Source organism: Epinephelus moara, chromosome 12 (genome assembly GCF_006386435.1).
Source record: "Epinephelus moara isolate mb chromosome 12, YSFRI_EMoa_1.0, whole genome shotgun sequence".
Lineage (NCBI taxonomy): Eukaryota > Metazoa > Chordata > Actinopteri > Perciformes > Serranidae > Epinephelus > Epinephelus moara.
In genome coordinates this window covers 9,214,673-9,240,217 of record NC_065517.1, presented here as the reverse complement: position 1 = coordinate 9,240,217, position 25,545 = coordinate 9,214,673, and the positions used below count along the sequence as shown (strand labels likewise).

General features: G+C 40.4%; 1 protein-coding gene and 1 long non-coding RNA gene across 7 annotated transcripts in view; one reads left to right on the top strand and one right to left on the bottom strand.

The window, feature by feature from the left end:
• tab2 (TGF-beta activated kinase 1 (MAP3K7) binding protein 2) overlaps window positions 1-10,464 on the bottom strand; it is a 48,908-nt gene extending 38,444 nt beyond the window's left edge. For 3 of the 6 annotated variants that reach the window (XM_050058060.1, XM_050058061.1, XM_050058059.1), the window contains exon 1: window positions 10,033-10,464. The gene's annotated coding sequence lies outside the window, so the exon portion shown is untranslated. The remainder of the gene's footprint in view (window positions 1-10,032) is intronic. The other 3 variants (XM_050058058.1, XM_050058063.1, XM_050058062.1) reach the window with 3 other exon arrangements.
• On the top strand, window positions 7,498-24,625 carry LOC126398594 (uncharacterized). Its single transcript, XR_007570788.1, has 3 exons — window positions 7,498-7,650; window positions 19,873-20,057; window positions 24,472-24,625. It is a non-coding gene; the product is annotated as an uncharacterized LOC126398594 (long non-coding RNA).
• The last annotated feature ends 920 nt before the right edge of the window (window positions 24,626-25,545 follow it).

Below are 25,545 nucleotides of genomic sequence, written 5' to 3'. Positions count from 1 at the left end.
CAAAGCCCCCTCCCCTTCTCTGTCACATTACTCTCACGTAATCAGTGCAATCTCGTTGATTATGTCTGGAAAATGAGTTGTAGACGTGACGGTAAATTAATTTAATGAAAATAAAATTATACTTTAATGTCAGATTGTAATACTGTTAAAAATATAAATACATATAGTTGTTTTGAAAACCTGGGGGCAATTTTGGTCCCCGGAACATGGCTTTTGGGGGCATTCTTGGATAAATTGCGGGCCAAATGGCCCGTGGCCCTTACTAATTTCTGACACTGCTCACCACTAAAGGATCCTGTTTATGAACTGTGATGAACAGTGTTATCTTGTAGCAGCAAATACAACTCTAATCATTCAAACACTACTACTGCTCAGATGTAAGATTATTTCTTTCAAAGAAACTTGCAAACTATGGAGTGAGCTGCATTTACGTCCTGCACACATATTTCTTATCATAATACCATGCGACTGGCCTCTGCGCCCCGAAAAATGTAGAGTAAAGCAGGGGAGGCCAAATGTGAAAATGCAAACTGAGGTGTTTCTCGGAGCAATGCGATATGAGAGGAAGTGTTTGTGTCACACACACATATCCTGCTGCAGAGGCTACCGTCAGCATGACTGTAAGGAGCACAGAGGCCAAAGATAACTGCTGAACCATCTTCCTGTGCGCTGTCAGTCACTCAGGGGTTACATTCAAAAAGCATCCCGTGTTGGAGGCGCGGGGACACGTACCACTAGAAAGGCCAGTAGATTCGCGGATGTAAGAGAGAGCCAACAAGCAACTGAAGGGGATACTTGTAATTTTGATAGTTGATTGCTTGTTTGTGAAGGTCGAACAGGGCTGGTTTGCGCTGCCAGTGGGTCTTGGAAAAGTCACAGACAGCCAATTTGAAATCTGAGAGATGTTTTCTGCTTGAAAATTCAAAACAGCTATTAACTGATGTGGACGAATGTGACACTGCTGCCTTGACCTTTAGTGATAAACCATGATGGAGTTAACATTAACTTTTGGTAACCATTTGTAAATGAGATATGTACTTTTAGTAAAACTGACATTCTTTAAACAAAGAGAGCCAAAACACAGAAAAATTGGGCTTTCCAGAAGTTTTGAGGGGACCAAAAATGCCTTTAATGGACTAGAATTTCTATATTTTAAAGTTATTAAATTATGAACAGTAATCGGAAAAAAAAGATAATTGTGAACCAAAAAATTACATCCTATTCTTGCTCGAAGTTCCATGTTTATGAATACTGATGTACCCTTTGCTAACAGCTTTTGTTTTGTCACAGTGACTCCTAAAACCTGTTGGTTCAGGCACCTGGTTAATGTGAAAGTAAATCACACCGAAAACATAAGTCCGACAACAGGAAGTAAACAAGTATTCTGCGGGCTTGACTGATTGCATGTTAAGATGATGCTGTTGTGACAGCACATTGTGTTGTCACTCAGAATGAAAGGGCAATGTAATCCTACTGGTCTGCTGCTTCTATTGACCAATAAATCATAAAAACGAAACAAGGGTGGAAATGAACGCTTCAAGCACAACACTGATCCCACTAACAATGCCAAAGTGTCTCAAGAGCTGCACTGCAGTCTTTCCAAACATGCCTGTTTAACACACCAGCAGTTCTGGTTTCAATTAGTTTAAATGCTACATCCAAAGGGAGCCGGCGGAGGAGCTCTTCTATATTCCTTTAATTGATGGTTGCGCTACTATCCTATTTCATAGCCGAGTTTCTGCAAAGGAAACTTGAAAAACACTTCATTAGCATGAAAAGCTGCTCTTTAATTATTCCACCGCGTTCGAGGCTGATTTACAAGTGCCATTACACGAGACGTCTATTTTGAGTTAATTTATTTAGCCGAACAATACACCAGTCTGTAAACTCTGGTGATATTTGGGTTAATAAACCCTTGTCTCAAAACTGAAGAGTAATGACATTAGCAATTCCAGTCAGTAATTCTTCATTGCTACACATGTTTGACATGGGAAAGTTTCAACATTTGCGTTTTTTTCCATCAAGTTTTAATAATTTACAGTAACTTCACAGACATCCCACTATAATTAACAACTGTTTAATGGCTGTCAAAATAACAATCAAAATGCCTATCACACACTGCAGCTGCTTTACACCATAATGCACGTACTGCATGCTACTCTAGTGACGACTGCGCATGAATAAACTTAACAGGTGAACAAGTAAATGTGCTTTCTCATTTTGCTTCTGACAGTTTTAACAAAAACATTTTGTTGTGAGTATCTCTATTAAATACGGGGCATCAGAAGCCTTGATGTTAAAGGAACAGGACCAGAAGGCTGCATCCCACAGGTAGGACATTAAACCCCTTACTGCTCCACTCATTCTACTCGCTGCATACAGTAGAAGATTGTGGTTTTGCAGGGCGGCTCCCAAGTGTACATGTGTGCGCCTCTGCAAATGTGAACCAAGAGAGTGCTGATAGTGAAAGTAAAGTTTAAAGATATACTATGCAGGATTTTCCTAAAAAGCGACATATAGACTCATACAGAGGAAATCCCTCTCAATCATCAATTAGGACCTACTGGAAGTGTGTGGTGATGTATTTGTCTGCAGAGACTTTACCCTTGGCCTACATTTGATTATTTTCTTCTTATTTTCTGTGCTGCCACGGCGCTCAGGTGAGGTTGGGGCTTCATATAAAGGGAGCAATCAGGAGCCAGACCATAAGCAGCAGGCATCCAAGAGACACACCACCAGAAAAACGCAAATATAACAAGCTGAAACGCCAAACTAGAGAATCTGGTGTTGGCTTTTACTTTCACATTCACTGGTAAGCATGCTTACAAACAGCAACCTACAATCCTGCATAGTACACTTTTAAGTGTGTTAAAACAAATTTCTAGACAGTTCTGAGGAATTAGACCCACCCAAGTAGTTCAAGGTCTGTGCAGTTTCAGGAAGCCGGGGCAGTGATTTTAGAGGAATAGAAAAGCTGTCAGACAAGAAACCTAGAGCCAGGTCAAGGGCACCAGGGTGGGGGAGGGGGCCGCACATACACAGTCTTGGTATTAGATGTGTTTCACTCTTCTGTTTACTGATGCGTATAACAAGAGGGACAACAGGCAGGTAAGCTATAATAATACCTTTGACTGGAGAGTGTGAGGCATGACGACAGAAGGCCAACACACAGGAACTGAACCCCGTGTGCACGACGTTGCAATAACCGACTGCTGACAGAAACGCGGGGTAAAGTCGCCTGGAGCAGCTTTCACCTGAGTGTGGCAAAGTTCACATTTTACGAGAAGTTCAAAGTCTAAACCAAAATGTGAGTTCTGTTACACACTAAAGCTGGAGTTACTACCAGGGATCTGCAAATTGTAGGCTACATAGGCTCTGACAAATCAGGCAACGGCAGCAAGATTACACACAAATTATCACCCAAGTATCTTTTACACAACATCAGCAAACTGAGCTTAGTCCTCCTGGGCAGTACCACAGCCTTTCAGAGTTACTGGGATGTTTTCTTTTACGCAAACCATGATTAAAATGACCACCTCTGTGTTACTAAATTAAACCTTATTATCGTTCATTAAACATCTCAAAGTCATATAACAAGAGGAGCCACCACATCTAAATACACAGGAACATCTAAGAAATAAGATAAATGACAACAAACAGAAACACTAAGAGCTCAGGAGAAACATCAACGTGCCCAGCAACTAAAATGGAAACTGTCAGTGGCACTTCTCTTTATTTTCCAGATCAAGCAAATGGAAGACAGCACACACGTGTTATGATAGGTCAGTATAGCTGAACAGAAATGGCCTGGGGCTCTCTTTCATAATCTCTCATCTTTATGATTCTAACATTTACGTTTTTATCAGACATGACCTAATCTTCATAGATCTTCATTACCTTAGCTGTGCGTTATTGCAACACCCATGCACTTAGTCAGTCTGACATATAAAACTTGGTTCATCATCACGTCTGCTAAATAAAGGTCTAACTTATGGATGGGTAGAGAACCTCAGTACATTTGAGCACAAACCAAAATATGTCCATAGCAAAGAGTATCAGAACTGTATAGTAATGCTTAACTACTCTACTTTTTTATTGGTTAATACTCTGTATTTATTTAGGCAATGTCCTAAGTAACATAACAGCCATATATAAAGCACCACTGATCAAAATATGTGTGCTTACAGTGCCAGATTTGAGAATTATTACACAACTCTTTAGCTTAATGGAGCTTTTTAACCTCATTTAACCCACTGTTTCGGTTTCACAGCCCATAAATGTACTGTATGATTCAGTCTGACCACCTCACCTCAACCCTGTTTCCATTAGCAGACAGACGTTTACAACAAACAAACTATATTAGACCAAATGAAGGCTACCTGTCCAGCAACCATAGACGTAGATACCGTCACAGTGGCCACTGCAGCAATGCGTCAACGCAGCCATGTCCTAATGCATATATGTCTAAGGGGGCAGGAGATCTATCCCCAATTTAAATCATCAGAACTCGTTAATATTTAACCGACTGTCCAGCAGTTTGGTCTGATGCCAGACATATATTTATGATACAGGATACTTGGCTACGTTAAAAAAAAAAAATGCAGGTTTCCATACTAAAATACTTACTAAAAGTCCCTACTGTCCTCACTTGATTTTTTACTTAATATCTTTTGGGAACATATACCAAAAACAAGTCCATCTGAAAAACACTGTGCAGTTCTGGATGCTTTTGGAGGTCAAGTGAGGCACATAACGTTAAGTTAATGTGTGCCACATTAGCACAATGAAACAGCTGTAAACAATCTTTAAAGTATATAACTTAGGACTACTTATAGCAGTAACAAACAGCAACATAGCTGATTGAGAAATAGAGTTTTTAGCATCTTACTGATAAATTACTTTAACACAAATATTATTTTTTTTATTTACATGACATCAATTATCTTAATTTAATATCAGTCACATAACTTCATGTTAGCTTCAAAGACGGATTACTTATTGTGATATATGAAATTCAACACGCAAAATAATGTAAAATAATATCTCATCTGTGAAATGTTATTCCCTGTTGCGTGGTCTCTGCATTTCTTTCCTTGAAACATCCAAAAGCAGCACAAAAATCTGGCATTTTCCACTTTTTAAATTAGCCAGAATACCGTTGCAAGATGGCAGCATCTGAGATTATATGACACATCTCACAAACCAGATGTAGGGGTTGGCAATATGTTTACAGTACATGTAATTTTATATCATAGTAATGGCTTATATCCTGATACAGTAACTGTTCTGTAAATTCAATTAAGAAGTGGTTTAAAATAACCATACATGCCATACTTCATCACATTTGATTATTTTCTTATTTTATTTGGAACTTCCATACAAACAAAAAAAACAGCTTCCTCACATGAGACATCACTTGAATTAAAACCAAAGACTCAAAACAGTAAAACTAAAATCATTTGTCAGTGGAAGCTTGGAGGTTCCTGTGAACAATAATTTCAAGTGTTACAGGTTTCTGTATTTATAACTTCACTCTCCTCCATGTCTACCCAAATCACGTTACCTTGCGAGGCAACTAGATTTGTGGGATCGCCATGTCACACATCATGATCATGCAAGAATCCAGCCCCGATTTGCTGTAGCCTGCCCTGAATAGCTCCTGCAGTAGAAACAGTATTGCCAAATCTCTACTGATGAACACATATCTACCATCCCACCATATATACCGTCATATGGCCCTACCCTAGCCGGATGTGGTATCTACATGTATATATCTATGCCCAGCACCAACTATCATGGAGAGACTAAAACAAGTCAAGCATGCAACAAGTAAAGACCCAGATGTTGCTCACAGGAGTTGATCAAGACCAGCCCAGAGCTTAACGGAGAGGTAATATTGGACTTGCATATATCAGGTGGCCAGAAACACAACTCCTTATGAATGCTTATGCAGTGTCTGCTGGACGTGTAAACAGGCAATTATAAACTCAAGAGTTTGTCAAGGCTGTGGGTTTGTCAGCTCATTAAGGAGTTCTTCTGCCTCCGTGTGGCCTAAAATGTGAAAAAATAAATCAATAAATGCAGCTTTATTGGGTCAAAATGAAGCCCAATCATGCACAATAAACTGCTTCAGAAAATCAAACTTCAGGTGATCTTGGGCATGTGCTATGATAATTGTGGATCATTTGCAAACCTGCTGCAAAAGTGGAAAACCCTACTAAATGCACTCTGCAAAATTAACAAGCACTGAGCAGGGGACAGCTAGACGTGAAGTGGACTGTGCAGTGTCAGCCCTGATGCGTGCAATTTAACCCTTGAACTGGAGAGGACCAAGAGCAGCATGTGTAATGGAGGACTCCATTTAAAGCGGAGAAGTCAGGAGAGCTCGACAGGGGGAGGGGGCTTCAATAAGAGCCTCTCTTCCTGACAGCCACACACTGGAGTGGGGGAGGGTTAAAAACACCAAACCCTCTTCCTGAGTCTGCAGCAATGGGCATAATGTGATGGATCCTTCCCTTCCAACTACTTGATTCCCATCTGGCATTTTAGGTCTTACCCTGACACTTTTACTCTGAGGAAAACACACGCTGTACTATAACCTATGTGGACAGATCAGTGAGCAGAGAGCTGCCTGAAAGAACATGTATCAAGTTATATCTACAGTGATTCAGAGTCTGCAGCCTCTTACAGAGAATCTGTTCTGACACACAGAGAAAGAGAAAGGTAAGCCAATATCATTTCCTGGGTTAAACTGACTCTGCACTGTTGATCCAAACAACAAGCATTTGTGCTCCATCCAAACACACTCATATGTAGTAATTATCGTTCCCCTTGTGAAAGGGGAAAAACTACACACCCCCACCCTCTGCTCTGATTGGTGATAAGTTGTGCAAACTGTGAATGATAAATCAGGAAACAGGTTTTTCAGGAAAGAAGCTTTAAGTATTGGCACAGACCTCACAACAACATGCCACAACCTCAGCTTGTTGTAAAAGTGCTTCAACCCAAGTGTTAGTCTTGCTTGTTTATTGTACAGAGGCAAACACACCAAGTGAGCCCAATTCTTCGCTTCTGTCAACAAGCATCGAGGCATTTTGGGTAACACACTCCCGAGTTTAGATCTATAATCTGTGCCGTCACTTAGTGGTGTTGATTTAGCCTGTTAGCTTATGCCAAATTACATCCAAACAAAGCAATTAGCAGCCTGCTGTTCTGTACAAGCGCGTGATCCTCACCGAAATCCTGGTTTAGCACTTATCATACAGGCTCTGAACATTCGTTGCGGAGTATCCAAAGAGTGGCAAATGAGCAAGGCCTCCTAGCAACATATTTGCCCTGCTACAGGCACACATGGTTTCAGTTAGGGGTCTGCACCTATAAACAGTTGGCCATGGCAGCTTATTGGTCAGGAAGTGCAATGTTGACTGCAAGTCAAGGCAGGCACAAGCTGCTAATGAATGATATACACTCTTACCGTCTAGCTATGACAACACAGGTTGGATTGGAGGTGTTTAGAGGCCGATACAGAAGTGGCTCTGAGCTCTTTAGAGTTGTGAATAAACTCAAAGCAGCCAAGCAGAGAAGCCAGTCAATGTCTGCTGGGGATGGAGAGTAAAATAGGAAGCCTGGATTATCGAAAAACAGAGTCAGGTAGGTTGTACTTCAAATGTGTGATTTCAAAGAGCATTTTCATTTCTTAGCTGCCAGTATTGGAATAAAAACATTACTTGGGCACAGGTCAATTACCTGCCAGAACAGATTGGTAGAGCCGACTTTCCAGCCACGACCAACATTCTGCATCATTTGACTAGTGGCTGGTGTTAATATGAAGACCAGTCTTAAGTGATACAACATGGAGAAACACACTCTCAACACACCCAGAGGGGTTTTCACGGTGCCAATTAGACCACCACAAACAGCCAAACGCCGCCATGGATTGAAAGGAGGCTCTATAATCACATGCTGCGATTACAAAGAAACTGAAATACCTGTCATCAAACAGTAATATTTGTATTACATTTGGTTGCAATCAGTGTGACTGAATACAATTTAGACTGCATGAAAATAACAAGAGGAACCAAAGCCAGCACCACATCTCAAAGATCTTCTGTGAACCGTCTGATTTTTAAAATCACTTAATGATGTTGTGAGAAAAAAAACTCTGACACAACGTCAGCGTCTCTCTGGTTTTCCAGTTACTTGATTCATGCCTTACCAACAAACACGCAACCTTAAAAATAGGTCAAATGACCTCCCAGCCAATCCGGGCAACTTAAGCGGCTTCAAAGGAGTAAATACAAGATAAGAGAAAAGTGTAAATCACTGGTAACCAACCTGGGGGTCCTGACCCCCACCAGGGGTCCCCCAAGCTTCATGGGGGGCCGTGAGGCCTTCTTGATTTTAAGGAGTGTAAGAAAACGTTTTTTTTTTTTCTTTTACATTTCATTCATTTCTGTGAAGAAAACTAAACAAAACTGTAGTTTTGAAAGTTTACATTAATATTCAAGATATAAACTTCAAAAAAATCTCACAGGATAAGAGTAGCATGAAGATCTGAACACAGAGCCTTCGCTCTCTGCTCAACAGCTTCTTTCAGGTTTAGAAAAGTACGCAGTTAAAACAACCAAAGAGCTGATAGAACAATGGCCAAGTATCAGGGACAAGAAAACGCTGAATCTGTCAAAACACAACCCCTCTATGTATATGATTGTTGCAAATGTAAAAAATAAATAATACAGAGAGAGAATCGTGTAAAACGTACCTAAAAATAACAGAAAAAAAACGTATCTCTGATGCAATACTCACAAGAACTAATCTGCTCAAAATTCATGCACAGACTTCTTGCAATTATTGCGTTCACTATTTGGGTTAATTATACAGTTTCATTGATGTGCAGTAAATATGGCGTGAAATATCCATACAATATGTCACTTAGTCTGGGGTTGTCACTTTACTCAATGATAGAGAAGGGGTCCCTGAGGGAAAAAGTTTGGGAACCACTGGTCTAAGACATGACAGGTTAGGTTATCTCAGGAAAGAAATCTCTCCTCTTTACTACACCAACAAAGCAAACAACAACATCTGAGCTGTCATTTTGGCTGTCAGAGGCTCAGACCCACCCCCTTATAAGTTTCCAACACAGCTACCACCAAGCAGCAACACCCGATTCATGCAGACAGTTTCAAAAAGTTATCATACAGGTGAAGTGACTCACTCATCACCTGATTCTTAAAAACAACCAGTCATGAGCTTTGTGTGGCTCCTTTAGTTTACCTTGGCCACAGTTGTGCAACTATTGTGTCCTATTTGCATCATCTTATTATGAAACCCAGAGGATACATATCATTGAACATTAACTTGTATGTATTATAAGTTCACTGACGTACACACAACTGAAGCAAACTAGTCGTTTACTCACATTGAAGTTTCAGTCACACAAAAAATAGTTTCAATGTTGTAGCTATAGAATAAACAATTAATTAAGGTCGTACAGGCTCATTTTGAGACTTTATGGAGATCAAATCGTGCGTATATGAGGCAAAGTGAGGCTGTAATTTTCTGATTTAACGTTTCCATCCACGACAAGTCTTGCGACGTTTCAAAGGAGAGCTCAATGGAAAAAGTAGCCTAACATGGGCTACAAAACATGTAGCGTCAGCCAGCGTTATGCTAAAATAAAAAGACCCCTAATATCTATTTACAGATATTCACATTAAAGCGGGCTTAAGGGAAACGTTCATGAATGTGCTTTCAACTTTACACAGTGATTTGCCAACTCGGCCGAGACGGCAACAGCCTCCAAACACTCCAAGTTAGCTAACCTAGCTAGCTGCTTGCTGTAGACAAAAACTTTTTCCACATCTGAAAACTTTTTCTCTCCATTTTCTTTCAAACAGAATGAGACGCTGTAGTAAAGCGCTTATCGCACCGGACGCTGAAGTGCTTTTTCGTCTCTCAGTAACGCTATTAAAACTGCATTTCTTCCGGCTGTTGGCTAGCTGGCCAAAGCCTCGTTAACTTAATGTAACTTACCTTTCCGTCTCCGCTGCCGCCGCCGCTCCCCGGGCCGCCTTCAACACCCGACACCGCCGCCGGACCTCCAGAGGGCCGCGGAGCTGGGAGAGGAGAAGCCGAGAGGAGTCCAGCTACTACCAGGGAGACGAAGAGCCAACTGCACCGAGGCCCCGGGCCTTGTGTGTCCTCGAAATAGCGTTAGGGGAGGGATACCGAGTCTCGGCTCTCCGCCGTTTGACAGAGACTCGGGAATAACTTTTTGACAGCTCCTCTTCTTCAGCCCCCCCCTCCCCTCGACAGCCCTTCACTTTTCTCTTTTTGCTCACTTCCAGCAGATACGAATCAAAATACTGTCACAGAATATGGCGGCTGCATAAGCAAGCTACTATCGCGAGAGGAAGAGCTGTTTTCTTTTTTTTTTTTTTCAGTTTCCAAAAGTTGTGCAGAGGGAGGAGAGTTGTGACTGCAAAATGAGCAGCTGCTGCTGCTGCTGCTGCTGCTGCTGCTGCTGCACAAGATGCAGGCAGAGGGAAACAAGACTCGGATAATAATTTTAATGGTACAGTAATGAAAACAAGCCTCACAAACTATGCTATACATGGGACAGTGACAAAAATATACATGTTGATCTTATTTTAGGGACTGTTCGTTACTTATGAGGAGGGGGGGGGGGGTGCAAAAAGGGGGAGGCATGTCAAATAATTTTTTAAATAACTGGGGAGGGACTTAGGTTTTTTATTTTGGTTTAGCAGAGCAGCATGTAAATTTAAATGGTTCTATTTATTTTGCCATTGATTTTTTTTAAAAAAAAAACATGCTGCATGTTTTCTCTAAAAGTCGCCAAAATTCCACCATTTACATCACCAGAAACTGTAAAAAGAAAGATTTTCATTGGATTTTCAGATTTCTGACGGTCCTTGAACACATCATGTGTAATGAAGCTTCTGTCAAAAAAATATGTCATCAAATGTAAGCTTAAAATAGTGATATTTCATCAAAATCACTTTATTCTGTCTCATTTAAAATTTGCCCAAAATTTAACTGTTTGCACAAATTAACCAACATGCATGACAAGACCTAGGATTTTTTTCAACTCTAAGATTTCATCTTAAACTTTTAACTTTTAACTTTCACACATCAAAGGGTAAGTTTGTTTGTTGTTTAGAAATCTAATAACTAATTTATAGTGAAGGCAGGAGCATGCATTTTCCACCAGTCACTCAGGAAGGCTCAAGGAAAAATATTTGTAGCTTCTGAGAGAGTCTAAATTAGTAAAAATAAAACTAAGTCACACCCTAGCCACCCCCTCCTCTGATAAGTAAAGAACAGTCCCTTATGTGTCCTTTCCTCATGGTTAAGCTGAAGAACAGAGGTCAGCTACAAAGCAGCCGCCTTGAAGATAGGCTAGTAGTATGCATACCTGTAGATTCAGGGGGATGCAGAGGACACCTCCCCCTCAATATTTAGAACATGTGCATTTGTCCCCATATGAAAGTAGCAGAGGACTTTAATTCTGACAATATCACAGACACTGACAGGAGATTCTTCAACTATCATGCTTTTTGTGTCCCTGTCTGAAATTATTTTTATTTGGGTCACACTTACTTCACACCAAAATAATAATAGACTGTATTCATATAGCACCTTTAAAACACAGTTACAAAGTGCTGTATGACAAAACTAAATACATTTAAAACACAAGGAGAATAAAACAAACAATGTGTCTTGAACTGTTATCTCAGTAAAAGATAAAATGAGAAAGGCCAAAACTAAAATCAAGACAATAAATGGGAAATAACATCAATAAGAAAGCTCAGATAAAGTCACGATATGCTTTCCAATAGAAGTATGTTTCTTGGAGAGACTTAAACGAAGCCAGTGACTCAGACAGCCTTAAATCCTCAGGCCTCAATTGCAAAAGCTCTGTCTGGTCCTCAGGACTCTGGAACAAGCAGAAGACCTCTGCCTGAGGATCTCAAACTACACCGAGGTTCATAAGAGACTAACTATCAATAAGATTTTTAAAGTCATACAAAAATGAAATGATAGATCAGTCATTATTTTCATTAGGTCTATATAAAAAGTGACCTTTTATGTGTGGTTTTTTGCTATATTTTCTTTGTTCCTGAGCCAGATTTTTGACATTCAGCCCTGCCTAATTTTAAATTTAATATTGATCTAATATTAACTGCAAATAGCCATAAATTACCAATTTTTCAAACTGTATCATGTGTTGTAAGATATATTAGTATTTCTTTCTTCATAAGGAGAACAACTGTCCCTTGGGATTACTGCCATTTCCACCACACGCTACAAAATGTGAATTCAGGGAGTTATTTTTTTTAGAGTCTGTAGACTTGGTGACCACAGCAGGGGTCATGTGACAGGAAAGCACATGGCTTGAGAACATTTCGCTCCATGCATGGAGGGAACTGAAATAAGAAGAAATCAAGGATATGTTTATTGGCTGTTGTTTCCAAACAGTTCATATTTCCTTTAAATGTACAAATAATAAGAAAAGACAACATTTATATTGTGTATTTTGTGCATATTTGATGCTAACGCTAAAGTGAACGCATCATGAGATTAGAAATAAGTGACAAAATGTAATTTCCACAACAGTCATTATCATCACTTTGTCTATTGTGATTAGAAAGACATATGGTAATGTTAATAACAATGTCAGTGTTATATTACTAAGAGCATTGTATCAATACTTGTAGGATGACCACTGTACCATAAACTGATGCAGAGGAGGCAAAAATGCACTAAAAGAATTCAGGAAATTCAGCAAAAAGAGGATTCCCCACCTAAAACACTAAATTATCACCTTAGTACATTGTCACAGTTTGAATTGGCAAATGCTGTTTTTTTCACACCACTTTTATTCACTGTGCCATTAATTCACACCAAATTCTGGTGCTGTTGAGTGTAGACAGTTCCCTCTCTGCAGGAATTAACAGGATAATGTGTCTGCCTAAATACCTGTAAGCAAGTATTGTGTCCAGAGACAGCCTGACACATCTGTTTTAGATCTCTTTCCTCTTTGTTGTCTGTTTAGTTCCCAGCATCACAGACCAGCCAGGGTGGTCTTATCAATGTAAATCACAAAGTAGGGCCGGGCAGTGAACAGCTTCCTCTTATTGCTTTTTGACACTTTATAGATTTGCTATATTTGACAAGATGAAATTTAAGTGTCGGGCATGAACACTTCTCCACCCAAAGGAAACAACAACCAAAGTGTGAAATACAGAGTGTATCATTTACAGCAGCGTATGAGTACTCTGCAGAGAATAAAACTTAGCACGGTCAAGCTTTTGACTCAGTTGTCGTTTGGCTGTAAAATGCTCACAGAGGAGAGAGGTTCATAAAACATGAGCATGTTGCTGGCAGTTTTTAAAGTTCAGTCTGTTGTGCTCTCTGACCCAAAATGCGTGTCCCACTACGGAGGAATGGATTCATGGGGTTTGAAATGGCTCATTCATCTAAAGGCTCTTGCCGTTTGTTAACAGTCTTTGTCAAGAGGCAGTTAGAGTTGACACCACGCACTCTGAGCACTGACGCCTCCAGAAGCCTGAGTGTGGAGAAAGATCTGATCAAGCAAGACTAAAGACATTAACAAAGTGTGCATGATTGCATGTCACTGTCTGTATCATCAGACCAAGCCAACATTTGCAAACAGTTGACCAGATAAGACTTGGGCCTGCAGTATTTTCTACCGTGCATGAGGCCTGTAGTGTTGGAAGGCGAGCCTACAAGGGTAAGTGGCAAAATCTGGCAAGTGAAGACCAATCAGGATGCTTTCCCTCATTGGAGAATTGAAAACACACTTTGCCCGACCACTTAGACAGAGGATGGGCTGTCAGGATGCAACTGAAAGTGCACCAGTGCAAAATGTGCTCTTGCAACTCTTATTTTTTTCTCTTAGTTTTAGTATGCTGTTTGTAGACAGTAGACATTCCAGCACTTTGGTCCAGACTGATGTATTTGAACAGCTACTGGATGGATTGCCATGAAATTTTGTACAGACATTCATGTTCCCAGAGGATGAATCATAGGGTGCTGAACTCCATTGATGTGCATGTGGTGTGTTGCTGTGATGAGTCAGGCAGAGCGGGGGTGTGCTTAACTTTTAAACTGGTTGAACTTTGACCCAAGCTGTGCTGACCTGTGTGGGTGCAGCCAATCGCTGTTGATCACACAGCTTGAACTGAAAGACAGATGAAAATTTCCGGGACTGTCCAACAACAAATTGTCCATATATGGAGACTGAACAAAACAAAAGATTTTCGCAGCTTCTAGGTTTGTCACAAAAAAACTCTGAGTCTTTAAAAGTAAGTGATCTACTGATAGCTCCCTTAGCACTGCAGCTACGGAGGAGGTTACCCTGGAGATCTAGAGTGGTAAATACTGCAAACATCCTTGTTTTCCTGCTGGAAAGTTAATCCACCTTTACTGACTCTGGTGATCCTCTGAAATGTAAAATTTGCCATGAAATGTGGTGTTGAAACTAAGATGGTGAACATGGGAAAGATTGTACCTGCTAAACATTAGCATGGTAGCGTGTTCATTGCGAGCATGCTAGCATTATGACATTAGCATTAAACTAAAGGATTATTGTGCCAAAGCACAGTATGTCAGAGCCGCTGGCATGACTGTAGACTAAGGCCTTTACACAATGGGGATGTAACGAATAAATGACATAAAATGTGAAACACATGCCTGAGAATATTTGCATCAAAGTATTTATACTAGCAGCAATGCGACAGTTTCAACAGGTTCGCCATTGACATGACATTGTTATGTGGCGTCCGTTTCACACAACATGACTGAAGTATGCCTTTATCTGCAGCACAGAATTTACATTGATTCTTGTTGTATATAGTGTGGTGCAGGAATGAGTCCTCAAATGTGACAATGAGTTAGCATTAGCGTTCCTTTGTCTCAAAGTTAGTGAGTTTTTTGAATGAGTTTTTAGTTAGATGCCTACTATAAGGCCTGTGGTTAACACAAGGTTAAGAGAGTTGTACGTTTTGTTCTACAGCATAAAATACACCAGTAAATACAACAAAAACAAGTGACTAAATGGGACTACAGAACATCATTATGCAACACAGCTTTACCTCGTTGTGGTGGCGACGTTGAAGTTATGCAACTGTGGTGTAGTTTATTTACAGCCTTACTTTAGCTTTTTACTTCTGGCAATGCATTAAGGCTTCTGGAATCATGACAGCATTCATTTGTGAAGATTATCTTGCTAAACAACACATGTATCATAAACTTTTGTTTGCCACAGAGCTTATTTTCTGCAATAATTCAGTGGAAAAATCCCATTGGAATTTTGTCAAGGGAACCAGGGCGATGCTAACTTCCAGGTTGGCCCACAAGTAAAAGGAATCCCTGAGGCACTCTATTGCTTCTATAGCTTTTGTTTGCAGTGCAAAACTCAGAAAAATGGACCTCGTTCCAAAAGAAAATTACATGGTGGGTGATATTTTCATTCTGTGTGAAAGCACTCATGATAAAAACAACAAAATATATGAATGTGTCATTAATCCCATGGGGGGAAAATGGCCCTGGTGTGTAAAGGCCTTTTGTCTTGTTATTTTTTATGTATTTTATTAATTTGATATTTAACACTCTATGACAACTGAGCAGACTATCTGCTGAAGAAAACCATGGGATGCAGTTGAAAGTTTTTTTAAAGCTTGTTAGTGGAACTTGAGCTAATGAGTTTTTCTAGTAAGAAACTGTCAAAAATTCCTATAACATAGAAAAATTGCTGTGCAGTTCAAGCCGTCAGGGAGTTATGGGATTGGTATTGGTTGAGGGTTTTTGGGGTCACATGATCAAAAACTGCTTCAAAAGTTTTTTTCTGCCCACCAAGAAATCATCTTCCAGGAAGAATCAGGAAGCTTCCTCTTGCACCCACTTTTTAAATTAGACACTGTTTTTCTTCACTCTGCGTGGACATCATAAACAGGTGTCCCATTTAATTTATCTTTTACGACATAATTGATGTTGACGGCGTCTCCTTCTCGCTGCTTCTTGCCGCATTAACCCACACACACGGGGCGAGGGAAACAACAGACACTTGTGGGAACTCTCATGAAAAAGGACGGTGCATTTGTTCTTCAGTGAACTGGGTGGAAACATATGGCGTCTCGTGTGTCGGCGTAATGCAGTGACTCACACACACAGTCACTCACACACACAAATTGTGGCCCCTGCTATCTCGCACAGACCACGACCCCTTGACTCTGGGTTTGAAGCCCGAGGAGCTGAAATCCCCTTCAGTGCGAGCGGCAAACTGACAGCACAGTGCAGCCTCTTATCCTCTGTGACCAGAGCTCTCACAGAGTATTCATCACTGTACACAATGGCTTACACACTTTGTGATGTGTGAGTGGTGTGAGGGGTAGGAGGGGTTATGTGTCAGGCCAGTGAATCAGCAAAAACAAAAACAACAGAGTTGAAATTTTCAAGAATTTCAGTAACTTATCCCCATGAGTGTGGCTGTATTTTCTTCCTGCTACTTCTTTCTTTGGAATTACACCCCCACCCTCCTGTGTACATGCTGTGTGTAGACAAATATTGCAAGAATGACAGTGCGGTCCATCCAAAGCACAATAAGATAGCAACACATGCATGTAACAGCAGCAGCAGCCTGAGAGAAATCAGACATAAAACCTGCTGTTACACTCCAGTGCTGCAACTGGCCACACTCCTCAGATAGGCTTTTTGGAGCAACAAGGCTGGCCACCCACATTCTTGGCATGGAAAGAGGCCCGTTTCTCACGGTCTGAGGACAGCTTGTCATGGGTCAGCAGTTTAGATTTAGCTCTGCAGTGGGTCTCCACTCATTATTCTCCTCTTAAGCAAACTTCTTATGCAGCCGCTAACACACTCAACACAGTTTTGTTGAGGACAGGGGGAGCACAGAGCAGGAAGTTATTTTATCTTAAAACTTATAAAAGTGACACATGAAAACACTTATTTTATTATCAGGACACAACATTGTAACTGGTGAAAAGAGTAACACCTGCACACTGACTCAGAGTCACAAATGTTTCAGATGAACGTTTTGATCTCAGTCAAGCTTCAATAGCCTAATAGCCGTCTTTGTAACAGGTGTAGTTACCCGTCCAACCCACCCAGAGTGATAAACATCCCCAAACATTTAAATATTCAATAAGCACACAAATAAGACAGAATCAAAAGTACATAAATTCCAAAGAGTGAGAGCATGGAGATGATAATACATCAAATAGACCAAATGTTTAAAAAAATATCTCAAAAATATGGAATTTACATTTAGATTTGAGGATAACATACATGTAAATTAGTGCACATTAAAAGATGTCATGTATATGAGTGAATGTACATTTTAATGCTTTTTGTCATATACAGTATTTTACATATTCTGCATTTTTTGTACAATTTTTCCCTTCAATGTAACTTACAAAATTTTTTGAGTATTTTTGACGCACAAGATATTTTTATGTACTTAATATATTTGATTTTTAAACATTTTGACCTGACAAAGATCAGAAATAAATCAATAAGTTGCCCATCTAAATAAATTTGCGGTACAGTGTGCAAGCGTTACTCTGGTTCATCTATGCTGTATTAAAGCTGACTCAGGTTGGAGGGAGAAGTGTCCTGTGTATATTTTTAAATTATATCATAATTTCTAATGTTTCAAATGAGCTGACCTACTCCATGGTCTTTTCTTGTGTCCCGTGGTAACTGCAGAAGTTCCTCATGAGTTACACCAGGTGCCCCTGGTTGGGAGTAAATGGCAAAACTAAATGCATGTGTGTGTTTTTCTGTGTCCATCTGAGACAAGAAGCTTTTTACTGATACATGCTGACAAGACTAAAAAGCAGCTTTTGTTTTGTTGGTGACATGGCTCTGATCTGTGTGCTGCTTCAGGGAAAGAGAGAGAGGCTAAATTCCAAAAGCAAGAGTTTTGGTTTTGTCATTGTTAAACAGCAGGAAGTTGTGTGACATTCAGTTGTTTGTGTATTTAATGCATTCAGCTGGTGACTTAACAGGATGAGTATAATTGTTGTCATCAGTTTAATAATGGTAACATATAAGGTCTCTGACTTTTGTTCTGTGCCTAAAAACATGTACAGGCTGAACAGCAATGGACCAAGTATTGACCCCTGAGGGACTCCACATACAATGTCAACCTCCCCAGTCAAAGAGAACAAATAAAATATAGGGAAAAAAATACAAAAAAAATATTCTGTTAGATAAGATGTAAAGCAGGCAAGCACTGAGCCAGAGAGACCCACTCACTCTTCAAACTTTTTGATTAGAAAATAAATAAAATTGTGTCAAATGCTGCACTCAAACTAGACTAGAAAGAAAGTTCTATGGATATAATGAAAACTATTTTATCTACTAAGAACTGTAGAGTGGTCAGGATAATCACAAGGTTTTTTTCATAGATACTGGAAAAAAAGAAATTTTGGAAATACAAGGTTTTCATTTGACAGTAACAGTGAGAAAGCTACAGGGAGGAAAAGCAGAATATGTATATATGAAAACTTAAAAAAAAAATTACCAAAAAGATTTTAAAAATGTAATATAAAAAGATATAAAATCAGTATTTCTGTTGGCATCTTTAAACAAAACAAGCTACTTAATATCAGGAAATCTGCAAAATATTGCAGACCTAAAACTGCACTGGACCCAATAGGCGGTAACAGATAATGATACAAACACAGTCCGGGTCTGTTTTTGAGAAGAGCGGAGAGTTTATTACTAAGAGGCAATTGAAATGTCAAGGTCTGTGGAGTGTAAGCATCAAGTTGTGGTTGGAGGCTGCTCTGGGAGCAGACTGGGAGTGAGTGGTGTGATGGCGGAGCTCCAGACACCGATCTCCTACCCTTAAGGTCAAACTGACACTCTGTGGATGGGCCCGGCACTTTCCCACTAGAGCTGCAGTGTATAGAAAGGACACGTAGAGATGTAGCTCTGCTGTAGGTCAGCAATCTGTTGTGGTAAAGCCAAAATGGGCACTATCATGCTGTTAAGGGTGGATCAGGCTTGAGAAAGTTTGAAATAAAGATCATTTTCAGTGTTCAGAGAAAGATTTGACCATTATTATGGAAACTTGTGAACTTTCTGAGCAGTACTTTTAATCACGCAAGTGGGGTGGTTCAATGGATCAGTCCAGTCCACCACTTTGGTCCAGACTATATCTCAACAACTATCAGTTAGATTGCTATGAAATTTTTGACATTCATGGTCTCCAGAGGATGGATCTTACTAATTTCTTATAATCCTTTGACTTTTCCTCTGGCACCACCATGAGGTTGACATTTGTGTCTTTTTTTGTGTGTGTGTGAAATATTGCAACAATTATGTGATGAATTTCGTTGAAATGTGATTCAGACATTCATGCTCCCCAGAGGATGAATTGTAATAGCTTTGGTGATCCTCTTACTTTCCTTTTAGCGCCATCATCAGGTCAACATTTTAATGTGCCCAGAAGCTACTTTTTTTTTTTTTTTTTACCAAATACCTGCCCAACTTTGTGTTTAGTGCTAATTAGCTATTGTTTGCATGTTAACACGCTACACTAAGATGGTGAATATGTCAATACTTGTTAATGTAGAGTACACAAGCACTCTGAGCTTTGCCACTGGGGAAAATATAGGAGACAGTGTGGCAGACGTTTAACTTTAGTGCAATTATTTACTTGAATTAGACCTAAAAAGCCATTTATAATTGGCTTGACATTTATTAAAGACAACAATCCTTTTTATTCCAGTAGTTTAGGAAAAGGCTAACAGTAATGTCCTGGTGTTTCCCGACAATGATTTACTTATTTTTTATTTTCAGGTGAAAAAAAAAGAACGCCGTTCTACTCGTTCAGATTCTGTAGCTGGGCACAAACACTGTCTCCACCACACAACGGAGTCTGAGGAGGAGGAGGAGACCGAGACATCAGTCTAACATCCCACGCCAGGCAGCAAACTGGTCAACAGAGAGAGAGAGTCAGAAGTGGAGACTGGTACTGTATTAGTGTAAGCCCAAAATATACCGAAAGCAACCACTGAACAAAGAATTACTTAATTAAAGATTTAATGTTAAAGTCTTTACAAACACAAAAATCATCAGAGAGGTATATCCTTTACTGCTGGTCTAGGGCCCTTCATGCAGTGGCATGCAGAAGTTTGGGCACCCCTGGCCAAATTTTTGTTTACAGTTTCAAAATAACAAAAAAGGAAAAGGGTCTGACGCAAAACTTTGGGCACCTTGCATGGTCAGTGCTTAGTGGCGTCCCCCTTTGGCAGGTATCACAGCTTCTAAACACTTTCTGTAACCAGCTAAGAGTCCTTCAGTTCTTGTTTGGGCAACTTTCACTCATTCTTCTTCGCAAAAGTTTTTTTATCAGTGAGACTCTTGGGTTGTCTTCATGCACTGCTTTTTGAGGTCTATCCAAAGATTTCTAATGATGTTAAGGTCAGGGGACTGTGAGAGCCTTGGCAAAACCTTCAGCTTGCTCCTCTTAAGGTAGTCCATTGTGGATTTTGAGGTGTGTGTAGGATCATTGTCCTGTTGTAGAAGCCATCCTCTCTTCACCTTCAGCGTTTTTACAGATGGTGTGAAGTTTGCTTCCAGAATTTGCTGAAATTTAATCCATTCTTCGCTCTACCTGTGAAATGTTCTCCGTGCCACTGGCTGCAACACAAGCCCAAAGCATGATCCATCCACCCCTGTGTTTAACAGTTGGACAGGTGTGCTTTTGATAAAATTCGTCACCCTTTGTTCTCCAAACATACCTTTGCTCATTGCATCCAAAAAGTTTTATTTTATCTTCATCAGTCCACAAGACTTGTTTCCAAAAAGCATCAGGCTTGTTTAGGTTTTCCTTTGCAAACCTCTGATGCTGAATTTGTGGTGAGGACACAGGAAAGATTTTCTTCTGATGACTCTTCCATGAAGGTCATATTTGTACAGGTGTCGCTGGACAGTAGAACAGTGTACCACCACTCCAGAGTCTGATAGATCTTCCTGCAGGTCTTTTGCAGTCACAGGGGTTTTTATTTGCCTTTCTAACAATCCTACGGCCACTAGGGAAGTTTTCTAGGTCTTCCAAACCTCAACTTGACCTCTACAGTTATTTATAAGGCTTAAAAATTTGCATCACCTGGCCTTTCCTATTGATGACTGTGAAAAAGCCATAGCCCTAACAGTCGTTGTCTGAGAGCTCAACTGTCTTGGGGTGCCCAGACTTTTGCATGATGCTCCTTTCCTTTTGTTCACTCTAAAATGATGAAAAACAAAAACAATACTCTGACCTTGCTTCAAATGTTGAAAAGCATGTTTCATCTTTAACTTCATGCCTTTTGCAGATCAGTTCATCTTCGACTTGTTGTTGTTCATCTTAACTATTCACAATAAACAAAATTTTGACCAAGGGTGCCCAAACTTCTGCATGCCATTATACATCTGTTATGGTACAGATGGTGGTGTCTGCACTGCAAGTTGATCATACTTTAAAAGATCTAGAAAACCAATGGCCTTGAAAACCTTAAGTAAACATAGCTAATAGTAGTGTTTTCGTATAAAGTCAACATAACTATATTTACTTAACATTTTCAAGGCAATCAGTTTACTAGATTTTCTAAAGTAAGATAAGCCTGTCAGATTTTTGTCTTGGCTGGACTGCTCCTTAAAAAAAAGTACATTTTGTTCAGATGATGTTGTGTTTATTTGATGCTATGTTGGGTTTTATCATGTCATGCTTACGTTAAGTCTTGTCATGCTTTTTACCATCAGTCATGCAGTGTTATGTCATGCTGCGTTCATGTCATGTCACGCTCTGTCAGTTGCATGTACCTGCATGGTACTAAATAGTGTTATGGGTAAAAGCAACTAAACTAAATTATGCTATTAATTCTAATTAGACCAAGGCATTTTTTTTCCAGTGCTTATAGAAACCTCAGGTCGTGTTTAGAGCCATTTATCTTCTCCAACGCTGGTATGACACGGGGCAATTATGGAGCAGTTACAAATTGTGAAGTGTCAAGAAGCCCTGGTCTCTGTCTACTGTTGAGTATGCAGAATAACACAGCTGCCTGTGAGGGCCAGGGTTAAGGCCTGTACGTGTGGGGTGCTGGCTCCTCGGTAGCTAACCTGAGCAGCAGCACCTGGAGACGGAGTAGGAAATGGGATCATCTGCATTAACACATTCTGCTGAGCTCTCTCCAAGTCATAAATTTCCTTCAAGTGGTAGCAGTAACACTGCAGGCTGAGCCGTCGATCCAGTGCTTCTGCCAGAACGCACAAGGTCGATGCCAAGTCTCAGCTTGCCTGCACTGGTTTCACTTGTCAAAGCACCAGCCCATAAAGAGAACTGAATGTAGCGCTTACTTGACGCATCTTGTGGAATGTCTTGATGGTGGATTTAAGTGCTCAAATCATCCAAAGACATTCACTCCTATGTAATGAGTGTGTGTGTGTGTGTGTGTGTGTGTGTAACCCTATGACACTGGGGGGCAGTGGCACTCTAAGCAATACTGAACACATACAGGTATGTGTAGGTTCTGCTGTATCGGTGCTACGTGTTGTGCTTGTGATGTTATTTTGAGATCTTTGTCACGTGTCCCCTCTGTTGTGTCTCGTTTGTGCATCAGCAGAAACATTTGGCTCCGTGTTTTTAACCATGAATGTCATATAATATCCATTATTGCTGACTCTGACAAAACTTAAGACAACTAAATGCTCACTGTGATGGATTGCCTGCCTCTAGTCTGTGGAATTTTATTTCATGCCATTACTGAAACCAGTAGCTGTCTGGAAGGTACAGTTTCAAGAGAGGGTAAAGAAGCATTTAACCTTTTATGCAATTACAAAAGTGCAAAAATGACTTAAAACTTTCCTATTTCCCTCCTGGTGTATCTAGCCAAATAGATTGGGTTGGGTTTATTTGTCCAACTTTGCTCACAGCACTGAAAAACAGCCAACATATTTTAAAACTGTCCTTGTAATTCTGGATAGTTCACTGTTTAATACAAACACAAAGGTTCAGTGAAACTGTTAACACTGTTGTTTGGAAGGTTTATACAGAGAACGTTTGAAATCATCTAGCCCTTGTTCCTGAGACTGAAATGGACCAAGGATACTTTTTTGAACAGAGGATAGCTGCTTCATTTTTAAATTATTTATTGAAGATGTCACATTCAATGCTGTGACCACCATAAAAATTCCATTAACCTCTGTTTTGTTGGGATGAAGGTAGACATCTCAGATACAGAGGTGTGGGCTTGAATCACATGACTTGGACTCGAGTCAGAGTCTAGTCGCAAATTTGATGACTGACTGATGACCGGACGTGACAAAATCAAAAATGACTACTTGGACCTTAAGACCACTTGACTTCACATGGACTGCAGGAGCCATGAATTAACTTGGAGAGGAATGGATTTTGTGAGGTTAGTAGGATATCCATCCATCCATCCATTTTCGTAACTGCTTGGCTGGAGCCTATCCCAGCTGACATGGGGCGAGAGGCAGGGTACACCCTGGACAGGTTGCCAGACTATCGCAGGGCTGACACATAGAGACAGACAACCATTCACACTTATGGACAATTTAGGGTCACCAATTAACCAGATGTGCACTGTCGTTGGAGGAAGCCGGAGTACCCGGAGAAAACCCATGCCGACACGAGGAGAACATGCAAACTCCACACAGCAGGGCTCCCTCCTGGGACCGAACCAGGAACCCTCTTGCTGTGAGGTGACAGTGCTAACCACCACAGCACCGTGTCGCCCGGTTAGTAGGATATGAGATGGTTTATGTTTTTGTATTGTTACATGTTTTTTGTTACTGCTTCTGTAATTGTGGTTACTGGGAGAGTCAGGCCACATCTCATGTTCACCTGTGTGCTTTTTTTGATCAGAGAGAGAGGGTGAGTGGGTCGCCGCATTTTTTGTCAACCCAACTTTCTTCGATCGCTGACATCATTTTGATACATTTTTAAACACTATAATAAGCGGATTTCTCTTCATTAATATGTTTATTTAACATATTGTTTGGATCTCAGTAAATCTTCTGTTGCCGTGTCACACAAGTTAACCAGGCCCAGCCTCAGCCTCTCAGCGACTTTTAGTTTGTTTCCTGCAGTTGCTACATGGCTTTTGACTTGAAATGACTTGATACCTTCCCGTAAGCAAAAGCGTTCCATGAATCAATCCATTTCCTGAATCAAATAACACTAACACTATTTATTCACAGCAAGTTGATGCGTAATTCCCCAGATTTCTTTTGTTTGAACCAATCAGCTTGCAGGAGAGAAGCATTAAGAAGAATTGCAGTGTACACAATGCATGGATATAAAAGTTCAGACGAAGATGCAACAACTTCTAACAAACTTGTTGTGTGTGTGTGTGTGTGTGTGTGTGTGTGTGTGTGTGTGTGTGTGTGTGACAGAATAATCTCAATTCTTACTGGCTGGGAGGAGATCCGAGTCAGCAGAGGCCACTGGACAACTAGAGACGGATCATCCTCCCACACACTATCAGCCACCTAACCTCAGTTCCACACAACTCTCATGTGAGGACTTGAGTCAGCAAGACAATGAGGTGCATTAAAAGCTCCAAAAAGCTGATGAGTGGATCTGTAGTTGTAAAATATTTTGTCATGTTTTTACACCTCAGTTCTAAACAAGAAATGACATGTTGATGAATGAGCGTCAGAGATGCTGGTTGGTAAATCCTTTCACCTTAAGTTCAGATACAGGCTGTTTCTTCCTGTTTCCTATCTTTATGCTAAGCTAAGCTAACATATTTATCATTCAGACATGAGCGTGGTGTCTTCTCTAACTCTCAGCAACAAAAGCCCATGAGCTGATTATCAGAAGCTATTCTACTTTGTACATTAAACACCTGTTACCAGAACTGGGAATTATATTAATATTATATTGATATCATGATATGAGATGAGATATCATCGTAGATTTTGGATAACCAAGGTCTGCAGAAGACCATCTCTGAACCAACAACACGTCCAACCTTGAAGCAGACATGCTCCAGCAGCAGAAGACCACACCAGGTGCCACTGCTGTCAGCTAACAACAGGAAACTGAGACTACAGTTCACACAGGCTCACCAAAACTGGACAATGGAAGATTGGAAAAATGTTGCCTGGTCTGATGAGTCTGGATTTCTGCTGCCACATTCAGATGGTACGGTCAGAATTTGGTGTAAACAACATGAAANCCACAGTCACCAGATCTCAGTCCAACAGAGCACCTTTGGGATGTGGTGGAACAGGAGATTCACATCCTGGATGTGCAACTGACAAATCTGCAGCAACTGTGTGATGCTGTCATGTCAATATGGACCAAAATCTCTGAGGAATGTTTTCAGCACCTTGTTGAATCTGTGCCACCAAGAATTAAGGCAGCTCTGAAGGCAAAAGGGGTCCAACTTGGTACTAGCAAGGTGTACCTAATAAAGTGGCCAGTGAGTGTATATTTCACATCCACATACTGATGATTATTTA